Below are 13,170 nucleotides of genomic sequence, written 5' to 3' on the forward strand. Positions count from 1 at the left end.
ATGGAGAAAGCTTGGTTGTAGGGATCCATTTGCAGTGGGTTATCTGAAAAATAGTAATGGAGTGACAGGTATGCTGGACAGTGGAGTAAGTGAAAAAAAATTCCTAAGTCATGTCATGTACACCTGTACTCATCCACACAAACTCTGAACATTGTCTCACTAAGTATGTGAAAATGTTTGCTGTGTTTTTTTTTAAATATGCTGCTGTTAAACAGTGTCTACCCACGTCATGAATAATTTTAAATCACTGAAGACAAATGAGCAAAACTGTAATAGCACTCTATGTATACTTTTAATTATTATCCAAATGTATTGCAAACTGTAAAAAAAGTCTCAATAAATAATAGTTGAATCATATTTTACATTTGCCAAGTGGCAAAGATTTTCAACATTAGAGAGTTCTGGAGATTCATTGCACAATAATTTTAAACATATTAAAATGCAGACCTATGCACTTACAAGATTGCCAAGATGGTAAATCAAATAGTCTGTGTATTTGCCACAATTATAAACAAAATTAAAAATTTAATTACAATATTTATCTCAATGGAGAGCACAGCATTGTGTCAGAGTGTATTTATTTTTAGTGAGTATGAGTACAATATGCTATTTGAAACATTTGCTTTCAAAGCACCCTTCTGGCCTCAATTTTTTTCTACATTTTCTATTCATTGATCACTTACATGCTCTCTGTGGAATACACCTGCAGTCCTATTCAGTCACTGAGTCCAGCTCAAGGTCTGGAATCTCCCCCAATGAAGAGTTCTCTAAATATTTGTTCTTTTAAATCCTGTTATGTGTGAACTAAAGGCAACTTGCTTTCTCCTACCATTGTTCGAAGGCTATGTGTCCAGACTTCAGAAAGCTTAACCATTATCCTCATTATTTCTTTCCAGGACTTTTTCTTTTTTGACTTTGAAAACTGTCTTCAATTCTGAGAATTTAATTGTCAAGATATTAAATACTCAAAGTCTTAGTAAGTAATATTTTTTATTCAAAATCTAAAATGTTTTTAAGTACCTGTTTGCTTTCAGTTTCTTGTGTCAGTGAACACATTTCAAGTTCTTTTATGAACATACTTCTTAAAGTTTTTATCTACTTCTTTCATCACATTTCTTATTTTTCCTCCTTATATCTCCCTCTTTCATCCATTCCTTCTCTTCCTCCTCCTCCATCTCTTCCTCCTGGTTCTTCTTCCTTACCTCTTTCTTCTACTTCTTCTCATTCCTTCTTCTTTCCTTGTTCTCATCCTGCTCCTCCGTCTTCTCCTTTTCCTTCTCCTCCTCCTCTGTTCTCTCTTTGAAGGAAATGAGTTTTTCTTCAGAACTTAGGAACTGAATGAGACTGCTACACCAAAAACTTAACTTTGTCCTAAATAAGTTACTCAACTGAAAGGATTTGTTGATCTACTATTATTTAAAATGCAATGGATTTACCTCTTTGTGGGTGCAAAGCTGATAAATATAAACAGAAAGTAAACAAAGAAGAAGGAGGAGGAGGAGGAGGAAGAGGAAGAGGAGGAGGAGGAGGAGGAAGAGGAGGAGGAGGAGGAAGAGGAGGAGGAGGAAGAGGAAGAGGAGTATTTTTCTTGTGATAATCTTCAAAGCAGGGTCTTCCCAACAAAACAAGCAAGAGGGTTTTGATGGGATAAATGTACAGATATTTATATAGGAAAGAAACATCACTGTAATTAGAAACAGGCACTTTCTTGAAAATACTCAGTTTGAGGTCATACATTGTATCATCAGGAAGTGGCAAGAGATAGTGGCTCTGAGTGGAGAATTTAGTATTATTATGTGCAAAATTTAAGTCATTTAAAACAGTAAATCAGAATTAATGAGTGAATTGTCAACTTCCTTGCAAATTTCTTTTAAATGCTTTGTCTGAAACAAAGAAAAAAATCACAACTTTAAAAAACATTAACAGTCATTTAATACAGTAGCAGCTTCAAAAATACCCAATAAGCATAGGTGATTGCCCCTAAATATACCTGAGTAACAGGTAACCAAAGATATTTATGAATATTGTATCTTTGTCTTTAACATATAATCAATTATCATTCTCAACTCTGAAACACCTTGGATTTCAGGACATTATTTTCTTTCATTTCTGCTTAGAACTTGCAATGCTTTTCTGAAATCATATTTTTCTTGTAATACTTCATCTATCAACATTAGTAATAACTAACAAACTGTAATATTGCATTTTTCAACAGTTTTTCTGGACCTCGGAATTTGCACAACATGTTGTCTATCTTGCAATTTACCACAACTTTTCCCAAAGAGTTTATCCAATGTTTGAGTCCTTCACAAAAGGACATTGAGCCATCTAGATTTCATTATCTCATCATTAAGCCAATGTCACATACATTCATTCTGAGGAAACATGAGGAAATATGAGTTCAAAGTACTAATTTCTGAACCTGTCAGTGCAATAGTTGGACCTGCTACAAAAATAAAATAAAATAAACCTGCACATCTCAGAGATTTGATCTAATGACATAATGTCACCTTCTAGTGCATGTTGGTTGGATTTCTTATTAGTTCTACATTAAGCAGTAACATGAAGATCCTGGACTCTTGTATCTTGAGACTTTTAGATTTCTGAACAGTTTGTTTCCAGCTATATGGATCATTTGCATATCAGCATAAAAAGTGGTATCAGCACACACAAAGGACTAGGCTAGAAATGTGCAACATTTTAACAGTTTGCTCAGATTCTTCTGGTCAAAGTTGTTATATGGCAAACCTATCATTATGACTTGGATCTGCAATGTCCACCTAAGTTTCCCGTTCAGAGGTAGGATTTTAGGGAAGTGACTGGTCCCAAAGGCTTTGATCTCATCAGAGATTTAATCCATCTACAGCTGAATGAACTACTGGGATGTGGGACCTAGGTGAAGAAGGAACATCACACGCTTGTGCCCTGGAAGGGTTGATCATCTCTCTAGCCCCTTCTCTCTCTTTCTGCTTCCTGGTTGTGAAGAGCTAAGTAACTCTTCTCCACCCAACCCTTCTACCATAGTGTTCTTCCCCATCTCAGGCTAGGGCTGTAAAACCAGCTGATAGTGAGCCTGAACTATAAACCAAGATTGATCTTTTCTCTTATAAGGTCTTCTTGTTGGATAATTTGGTCCCAGTGATGAAAAGTTATCTAACACAACTATCTTGAATGAATCCTGTGAAATGAAGCACAACAAACACATGGATATGGGGATGCATCATTGGTCTTTGCCTATAAACTTTTCTTACTAATTCTTACATATGATGTTCTTATATATTTATGTTGTCCTACCTCACTGTGCAAATTGCTTTTATAACTCATGCCATCTATTTTCATTACTATATCTTAGTAAAAGTGGACTTCCCCTTAACATTGGTTTACATTATTATAATTTCCTACTCATTTATAGTTACTACTGTCCTTATTTGATTATACAATATTCAATTATATAAAATAGCTTGTACAAAATAATTTTATGTTGTGAATTTTATTTTATTACATATACTATGTATATATAATGATATTCTGTAAGTTATGATAATGCATTAAGTTATATAAGATTTGACTATATGATATATTTAGATAGAATATAAATGGAACATAAGTTGAAGTTATGTAGAATACATCCGATTACAAACTTTAAGAGACTTTACATGATTTGTCTAATAATTTGATTTGCTCTTCTAGAAAGTTGTTATGTTTCTTAGAGGGGCATAGGAAACTACAGTCTGTGAATTGAAATAAGGATGCATAGTACACTACTGCTGCCAAACTATAGATGATATGATTTTTAGAAATGAACTTTGATGCTTAAATTATAAAAAATACTGAAGTTGTTGTCACCAAAAGATTATAAAATTTAGATTTATTAATGTTTTGTTCCATGTATTTTTTTCTTCACAATGAACATTAATTTATGTTGTTATAAAAGTATTGTCTCATTTTTATTTTTGGATTTATATCTACATGAGACATATAGGCAGATAGAAAGATTGGTAGATGGATAGATAGAAGATAGCTCTTATAACTAATATCTAAATACCTATACAGAGATCCACTGCATGCACAGAATTAGAATGACTGACAATTCTATTTGGCAGAATTATAATTTTTCATGCTTAGCCCACATTTTAATTTACTTAATTAGTAACATTTTCAAAAAAGTTCTCATTAAATTCTGTTTTTAGACTCATTTAGATTTAGAGGCAAAAATTACCAAGATCTACAGAGAACTTCAACATGTTCATAACCAGTTTTTCTAATTATAAATATCTTTAATTATAATGGTATGCTTGCACTTAATATATCAGCATAGATGCGATATTATTGGCTAAATATTTTGTTTTGTGTTTTCTTGGAGGTTATCTTTACCTTAATGCGAAAATGCACTTTGGGAAGAGTTAAAACCACTTTTGGGAGAGTTTTCACCCCTTTCCATAAGTTTAAATGGACAGGACAAAGTAAGTATCAGGATGTGTGAGCTCCTGTTGACCTCCATCCTTCAACAGAGGCTTAACCAAGCCAAAAGCAGCAGTGAGATATGATTTTTATTTTTTCATTTTGGACTCCCGGATAGAGGCAGCTCTGTAAATACCCTATGGATATATGTCCTTCAGTTTCCTTTAGCATTTACTAGATATTTTCCTGTGATTAATATGGGGGTGGGGGTATATCTACCAATGTGAAGCAAAAAGGAGGACAAAGCTCCCTGGGGAGCTGTCACAAGTCCTTGTGTGTCTCCCACCACTGTACCTGGGGCACAGTCTAGGCTACTGCATACTATCTACAGTCTGAAATACGTTTAAGTTACCTATGGTTTTCAGATCATTTGTTTTAAATATTGGTTTATTATATATCCCTCTCTTCTTATTTTTACACAGTTTATTTTGAGAAGTAAGATAGTAAACAATTGGGCCTACTTTTTTGGCTCTGGAATTCATGACTTCCAGAGTGGTTTCTCCTCCTCCTTCTCCTCCTCCTCCTCTTCTTTCTCCTCCTTCTTCTTCTTTTCTTTTTCCTATTTAAATAAATTCTTCAATTTTGAAAATGCAAAAATCAAAAGCTTCCAAATTTGTGTTGCATATTGTTTTCACATCACTTTTTAAAAATAAACAAAATTAACCAAACTAATAAGTAGAATTAGGTTAATAAATTTGAGGCACTGCATACTTCTTAAATCATATGTCTCCAGTAAAAGTAGCCTTAAAATTGGGTGGCACTTCTATTTTGTCTTCAATATGCAATATAAGGATATATATCATTGAGTGGTGTATATTTTATACCTCAAAGAGAACTAAAACCTTTTGGTGTAGAAATAGTTTTCCAACTTTACATAAAAATCTTCCAAAATTTCTTAATTTTCTTAAAAAGAGACATTTTAATAAAAAATTTTCATGTTCCCAAAAGCAAAATGTGGTTAGATTTGAAAAAAATGAGTAAAATGTGATAATTGGTCTCTACAATTGTTATTTTTTGCCCATAACATAAGAATCAATTTTATTTGTTAATTTTAAAGTTTATCAAAACTATGGGACATACATTGGACCATAAGATTTTATAAGATTATAATGATGGCAAATACAATGAGTCTATACTTTCTTTCTTCCTCTAGTACTTTGATTTACATTGACACAAATCACGTTTATCACTTATGTTTATCAACTCAGCAACTTTAAATTTTTTGAATTTATAAATATTATAATTTAAATTTCTGTATTAGAGATAAAAATTTGAAGCAAATAAGCTTGAATAAGAGGTAATAAGTATTTTGCTATCAGACACTGTATAATAGATGTTTTACCCAGTGACACATCATATATATTCTAATGATCCCATTCAAATATAATGAAGTTGAAAACTCCTGTTGTTTAGTGATCTTACTGCTGTTAAAATGTTATAATGCAGTGCATTGCTCATGTGTTTGTGGTGGTGCTGATGTAAGGAAGTCAAGTGCACCTCTCATAGTATAAAACTATATAACATGCAATTATGCATAGTGCATAATATTTGATAATGATAAATGAATGCTACTTTATTATGTATTTATTGTATCACACATTTCACTATTAGAGTATAGTCCTCCTATGAATTAAGATGGTTTACTGTATAACTACATCAGCAAATCCTTCAGAAAGTTTTTCAGAATACAGCATTGCCATCAGAGGAGACTGTTTTCAAGGATCACTACTGGAACTAAATGTGGAAATACAAGAGAATGATTTTGATGATTTTGATATTTTTGATCTTCTGACTTCAGGAGGCAGAGGATTATGTATGTTGTTCTTTGTTTCAAACAAAAAGTATAAAACTAAAATAAATAAATGAACCTAGAAAGAATCCTGTAGAATAACAATATAAAGGATAATATTTTATAAATATATATAATATGTTTATATTTAAGCTAAGAGTTATAAAACATTCAAAAGGATAAAGAACTAAGAATTGGATAAATATATTATAATAAGCTAATTTAATTCATTATTGAAAAGAGAAAAAAATGAAATTAATGTAGCCCAAATGTGCAGTGCCAACTGCAAAAATATTTTGACAGCATAGAAAATGAAATAACTCCTAGATGGTTTATAAAAAATTAAGCATATAAAAATTATTTATACATATATGTGTATATATATATATACATATATATGTATATACATATATGTGTGTGTGTGTGTGTGTATATATATATATATATATATATATATATATATACTGAAGATTTTTTAGAAAAAAAAAGTTTTAGTACTTTCAGAAATGCTTACAGGAAAAATGCCCTCTGATGAAATCACCTCTATGATATTTCAGTAGAAGAGTATATAAATTTAAATATGCACAATTGCCTAGTATATACATATATAACAAATCTATGAATAATCACTTGTGACCAATACACTAACACACTCAAAAATTTATTTTATAGGTGACATTTCTCTTATTAAAAATAAAAATGTAAATCTTAATCATTTAGGCAACTTCAGCTCTTGGAAATGCCACCTTGCATTAAAATATGTATTTCACATATTTTCTTGTAGGCAACGATAATAATTATATGGTAACTAGTAAGTATCAGGAAAAAAATATGAAATTACCTTTGATTTACTTCCGCAGAACTACATACATCATACCCATATTTAATGTGAAGCTTTGTTGCAGTTCTTTACTGCAAATTACTTCAGGTAATTTGTGAGAACACCTGCTGGTCTTGAACAATGAAGTTATCAGCTATCTGCTTTAAAAAGCTTTCAAGTGCCAGTTATGAAATGCTGGTTGTTCATTTGCCAATTATATGTATTCACAGTTGCATGGATTCTATGACACTATATCCATCCCCTTATTACAGAATTACCTCAATTAGAAGGTATGAACTGAAATGAAATATCTTTACAATTTACTCCCAAATTGACTATATTTTGAAAATTTATATTTATTAGTTCTCTTTAAAATTTAAATTAGCTAATTTGAAAATAAAATCAAAGGTACAAATTAGTTTTGGCATCATGGTTCATTTTCTTAATGTCTTTAAGTCATGGTAAAGTATTAGAAGTTTTATGTGTGTGTGTGTGTGTGAGTGTGTGTGTGTGTGTGTGTGTGTGTGTGTAATCATGCACAGAGACACAGACTACATGCAGAAATATATTACTGCATGTTGAAAAACTTTCCATTTAGTACAAAAATGCATGTGTTAAGGTTTAATTAAAATTGGATTTGTTTTATGAAGATTTTTCTTTTAAATACACAAACAGTATAAACCAACCAAAAGTAATTATACTCATTGTATACTTCATATGTACTAAATTTTCAGGGCTAATTTAGGAAAAGATAAACATAGTGTATTTTCATAGTGTTATACACATAATGTTTATAATGGTGGTTTAATTAACTGTATAAATTTTGTTTAATCATACTAAATTTTTGTTAACATTAGCATTTGAATAAGAAGGCATTAAAATAAAATATCTATAACAAGTAATATATAAATGTATTTTTTAGTGAAATATTATAAGTAACATATTTTCCTTCCTATCTTTAATAATCTAACCATTCCTAGAATTTCTGGAAGTTTTAATAAATTTTATGAGTACTCTTAATATTTGGAATAAAATAAACTGTATTGTGCTACAATCATTACCTCAAATGTAGCTGTCTACAGGGGAACAATTAAAAGTTCATTGTTTCATTGACCTTAAATTGGTCAATGAATAATTAAAACATTTTACTTCAATATCTTCAAATATTTATTTTCAAATATTTTATACAATAGATACATTTTTATTGTATTTAAATATATTATTTCAAATATTTTATTTCAACAGAATGGTGGGATTTATCACTTTTTATATTAATCATGAAGTATATTTTGAATGGGGTTGGGCACAGAACTTCTATCATGATTTTTTTACACTTTTTAAATTATAATTGCTATACAAAAGTTGCATATATATACTTATGTTCATATAAATATTTATGTTATTTTATGAGGGTGGACATGTGCATATACCCATGAAACCAACATCACATTCAATGTTCAAGATACTAAGTGTATTTTTCATCTCCAACACATCCTTTGGGTTTCGTTTGTTTAATATGTGGTAAACATGAGATGTATTCTCAATATGTATCTGATCATTAACTATAGGTACAGTAGATCTCTATAATTTACTTACCATACATAACTAATGCCCTATAGCTATTAGAGCAACAATTTCCCTTAGCTCAGCCCTGGAAAACACTGTTTAATTCTCTGCTTTTATAAATTTAACTATTTAATTTACTTCACATAGGCAGAATTACGTCATCCTTGTTTTTCTGTGATTGGCTTATTTTACTCAGGAAAAAGGTCCTCTCACTTCATGATATTCCATTGTGTGCATAGGCCACAATTTTCGTTAGTCATTTATCTGTCAGTAGATATTTGTGTTCTTTCCATATTTTGGCTGATAAAAAAATGCAATAATAAATGTGAGGGTACATATATTTTTAAGAACTTGATTTCAATTTTATTGGATATATATTCAGAAATTGAAAGCTGTATCACATAATACTTCTATGTTTAATTTTATGAAAAATCCTTGTATTCTTTTTCATGTTGCCTCTAACAGCTTACATTCATACCAACAGTATATATAAGGGTTTCTATTCCTATTCCTCTCCATTTTTGCCAGAATTTACCCTTTATTTTGTTTTGTTTTATTTCATTTTTGTTTGTAAAATAGCCATCTTAAGGATACCTCATTCTGGTTTTGATCTGCGTCTCCCTTATATACTGATGTTACGCATTCTTCTTTCATACACCTTGCGGCCATTTACGTCTTCTTTGGAGAAATGTGTATTAGTATATTTTTCTTGCCATTAAATTATCAGAAAATCTTATATACTTTAGAATTAACTCCTTAGAAGGTATAATATTTTCAAATATATTCATAGATTGTATTTTAACTCTCTTTCTTTTGCTGTATGAAAGCTTTAGGGAAAAACAAAACAAAAAAAACTAAACCCCAAATCTGTAGAAGGACTATATGGCCCAACAGTGCATTTTACCAACTTCTAAATAATAATTAATCACAATTTTTCTCAAACTACTCCAAAAAATGAATTCAAAGAATATATACAAACCCATTACACAAGAACATAATTATGTCAATACCAGACATACAGAAATAAATTACAAGTAAAGAAAGTTATAGATCAATATCCCTAATAAACAGTGATGCACAATGATCAACAAAATTTTAGAAAAAATATTCAGTGGCACATTAAAAGTATCATATATCATCATAAAAAATAAGACTTACCCATAGTATCTAAGGATGGCTCAATGTTTCCAAAATTTTATTGCATTATTTGCCTGTTTTCCTCTTTATGTCTTAATTTACCTAATGTATTCTCTATATTAGTGTTTTTCCATATATATTTAAATATTTTATTCTATTTCGTGGGCTGCAATTTTCCAATATCAACAGTGTTTTAATATTTTTAATAATAAATTCTCAAATTTAAATGTAAAGTTTATCATTCTTTATGTTTTGGTGTAGTGTTTTTCATCTGTACCAATTTTAATACTATTTTTTTAAGAGAGACAGAGAATTTTTAATATTTATTTTTTAGTTTTCGGCAGACACAACATCTTTGTTTTATTTTTTGTATGTGGTGCTGAGGATCAAACTCGGGCCACACGCATGCCAGGTGAGCGTGCTACCGCTTGAGCCACATCTCCAACCCCAATACTATGTTTTATAATCTGAAAAAAAAAATGACTTTTGTATATGTTGAGTAAGATGAATTATGATGATTCCATAGTGAACAAATTGAGCCAACTCAATCAATAAAAGAGAACATATTTTCCAGACTATATTTTAGTGTCACTTTTATGTTAAAAAAATATCTAGGGATCTTTTATGTATAAGTAAGTTTATGAGTGTGTTTACTGAGTTTCTATAATGTTCCAGTGATCTACTTCTCTTCTGGGTCCGATACAAGCTCATGATTATAACTGTAAAGTCTTGGTACATAGCAATGGAAGTTCTCCAACACAGTATTTCTCCTTACAATTTTGTGATTTTTGTCCTTCCTATTTCCATCAAGTTGTAAATTTTCATAATGCAATGACACAAACATACACAAAGAAAAGTCTAAGCTTTTCAAACTTTCCCTATAATGCATTTCCTCTTCCATGGGAGTTGCTAAATAATTAAGTCAAGCAGAAAAGTGCTCACACTCTTTGAAAAATGCACTGTATCTGTTAGAAATGCATTGGGAAATGTAATAAAGGAGCTACCTGTTTTTCCTACAGATTTTATAATTTGTCATAATATCAAACAAATATAAGTATCAAAATAATTCTTATGAAATATACTAAATAAATGTAGAAGAAAAAAATTAAGAACAAGAAACAAAAGTTCTGAAGGAAACACAAAGCACAAAGAACTCTCTCCACAGAGAATGACACATTATCAAACAACATAAATAACAGTGTAATTTTCTTATAAAACATGGAAACATACATATATTTATAGTAGATTAAGCAATATACTTTTATTTTATATGCTAAAAATGGAATGGTATTTTTTGAAAGCAGAGAGCATGCTCTTTTTTTTTTTTTTTTTTTTTTTTTTTTTTTTTGCTGTTGTTATTTTGTTTTTTGGTACTAGAGATTGAACTTCAAGTCAGGGGCACTCCACCACTCAGCCACATCCCCAGCCCTATTTTGTATTTTAGGTAGAGACAGGGTCTCACTGAGTTTCTTAGTGCCTCAATTTTGCTGAGGTTAGCTTTGAAGTTATAATCCTCCTGCTTTAGCCTCCTAAGCCACTGGGATAACAGGGGTGCACCACCATGTCTAACCAACTGCATGTTCTTTTTTTTTTTTTTTTTCTTCAGATTTTCTATGTAACTATCTACTTAGTCTTTTTTTTTTTTTTTCACTGACTACCTGTCCAGTAAAATTGCCTTTTATTAGGTCTTCAATGATTTATCTGTTTATATTCAATGAACAATTCTCAGTCCTCAAGTACTAGGCCTATTTATTAGTAACATTTGTGGAAGTTAATTTTTTTAAGAGAGAGAGAGAGAGAGAGAGAGAGAGAGAGAGAGAGAATTTTAATATTTATTTTTTAGTTTTCAGCGGATACAACATCTTTGTATGTGGTGCTGAGGATCCAACCCAGGCCGCATGGATGCCAGGCGAACGCGCTACCGCTTGAGCCACATCCCCAGCCCTGGAAGTTAATTTTTAACAAAGCCCTGTAGGGAATACTTTCTGTTTCTCTCCTCTTAACTCACTGTTCTTTCCTTCTTAGAGACTTTCACTGGCTCTGCTTTATTTTCATCTACCACCGCTCATTTGTTTTAGATAAAGCCAAGATCTGACTGTATCATATGACTATAGGACCCAACCATTATCACACTGGAGTTTGAGCTCTAATAGCGAAATTAAAAACCTCCACAGTTAAAAGGTCAAGTTGCATTCATCAGAATCTGACATCTAATCAAAACATATTACACCGCAGTAGAATTGAAGAGACTACATGGGGTATGAACAGTTAATATATTTTCTGTGAACTGCCTTTTAAAAATGTTGCCATAAGTATTGCAATCATCAAAAATTTGATCTATTACTAGATTACCCAGGTGATGTACAGAACAATTATACAAGTTATAAAAGTATTTTCCCCCAGGCAATAGGAATCTGAAAAAGTAAACAAATTAGTTTACAGAATTTATTGGAAACAAATGAATTGCATTTATTGGAAAATGGTCCTCTTTCTTTTCCTCCATTCCATTTTAAGTCCTTTGGTAACAATACAAAAAGTAGTGTAATTAAAGGAGTTCAACTATCAATCTTTCTTTAAATAATCTTTGATAGTTTGGGGAAAGATAATAGCTTAGTATATTAAATAGCAGAGGATATGAAATTTAAATTTTAAAAAGTGTGTCTTAGCTGGCCCTAAGTCCTGTCTACCTATTTTAATCTAAGTAACAAAGAGCAGGACTCCAAATCTACCATCTACCTGATAAATTCCTTAATGATTTCTTCAGAACTACATTTTGCCTACCTACTAAATCCAAAGCCTCTGTCATATTATTCATAAAGTAAAATGCAATCACGTTCTCTGCTACATTCTAATTTTACTCATTTTCCTCTTCTGTCCCAGCATTTCATGGCTACATCTTTCACCAATACCAACTCTTAGGAAATCTTTCTTTGTTTTAATTTAACTCCAACAGGAATGTCTACCCTCTAGACTTAAAGTTTTGCAGGTTCCTAAGAAGATAGTTTCCCCTGTAGACTTCTGAAGAGAATGTGCTCCTTCTATTATATACCAGAGGAGTCTCTGTTCTCTAGTGCTTCCTTTGACATACATATTTTATATTAGACAATCCTATGGGTCACATAGGAGATTTAAGTTTATTCTTTCATTGATTTCTACTATCCAGCTAACTTATTTATTATCCCCAACTCACTACTTTTTATTATACTTAGACACACATGAAAATATATTGTTAATTTTTTCCATATTATACATTTCTGATATCACAAGATACTAGCTAGTATTTCACATATCACAATGCTTATCAACAATATTTTCTATGTAAGCTTGCATTAGAAATTATGTGAAGAAAAAAGGAATTTTAAAAACAAAACGGATGACACATTTGAATTAACAATCC

Source organism: Urocitellus parryii, chromosome 2, assembly GCF_045843805.1.
Source record: "Urocitellus parryii isolate mUroPar1 chromosome 2, mUroPar1.hap1, whole genome shotgun sequence".
Lineage (NCBI taxonomy): Eukaryota > Metazoa > Chordata > Mammalia > Rodentia > Sciuridae > Urocitellus > Urocitellus parryii.